The following is a 1,322-nucleotide window of genomic DNA, read 5'->3' as shown; positions in this document are numbered from 1 at the left end:
TTCCTTAACAAATCTGTAGCGCTTGAATATTATGCCCTCTGAGTTACTGTCGTTATATTTTAGAACGGTGTATGTCCCCCACACAGGACATTTATACGGACGGGAGTTTGTAGAAATTCAAGGGAAGGCTCCGATTCAAACAATACAACCCGACCAAACGTGTCTGATAAGGTTTATAAGGTATGCCAGTCAACTGGCAGAGCCTGTGGATACACGTGGAATTACAAAATCTACACTGGTCTGGACAGATTGGATCTTCCAGCATTTACTCTTGCGTCAACTAACGTCGTGTTTTCGCTGAATGAAAACTTGTTTGACAAAGGCTACAATATCTTTATGGACAACTGGTTTTCTAGTCCAGATCTCTTCCTGAAGCTGCAGGTGAGGAGAAATAATGTTTGTGGGACTATAAGGGTGCACAGGGAAAACATGCCGCCCGATCTTCGCAAGATTAAACTTCGAAAGGCGTGACAAGAAAAACGCCTGCATGTTATCCAAAATGCATTCTGTTAGCATGAAGGACACTAGGAAACAAGTTTCGGACGGTAGTACCATAATGAAACCGAATGTAACTGTTTCATACAATGAAGTGATGGGCGGGGTCGATCGCTCAGATCAGCTGGCGACAAACAAATCGGTAAGAAAATTTGTGAAAGGGTACAAAAAATTTTCCTGTATTTAGCTGGCATGTGTGTCGTGAACTCACATTTGATTTGGCCGATGCTTGGCGGGTTGGGGAATGGATATCAGGTATCTATTGTTCCGTGAAATGATAGAAGCATCAGACCTGCCAAAGTATCGAACGCGTGGACGTCCCCGCGCCGGACTCTCTCCTCACTGTATGGTGAAAGGACGTGAACATTTTCCACGATAGTTTTCCCCACCATCAAGAAGACAAATGCTTCAAAGAGATGCACAGTATGTAAAGCAAAAGGGAAACTAGATACCATTGTTCACAATGTGATATGTCACTGCGTGTAGTACCCTGCTTTGAACTCTACCACACTAAAGCAAATTTTTGAATTTACGCGATTGTAAATACATGATATTGATCTGACTTGTGCTGTCGAGTGATCTTATTCAGGAATAATACCGCACGAGCTTCTGCACAGGAATATAGTTTAGATAAAAAAACAGCACTTGCACTAAAGCGGTTGACGTAAATATATGCACCGAATGCTGACCTCAATCGGCGCGATTTCCGTTGCCGCGCCCAGGCAACCGAATGAATCACTGCCGTAAACTGGTTAAAGCTATTGATGTAAATATACACCAAACCATTATTGTGCGCTAGTTGCTAATCTCAGCCGAAACTATTACCG

This window comes from Octopus sinensis, linkage group LG3 (genome assembly GCF_006345805.1).
Source record: "Octopus sinensis linkage group LG3, ASM634580v1, whole genome shotgun sequence".
Classification (NCBI taxonomy): Eukaryota; Metazoa; Mollusca; class Cephalopoda; order Octopoda; family Octopodidae; genus Octopus; species Octopus sinensis.
Note: the sequence above shows the minus strand (reverse complement) of the source record.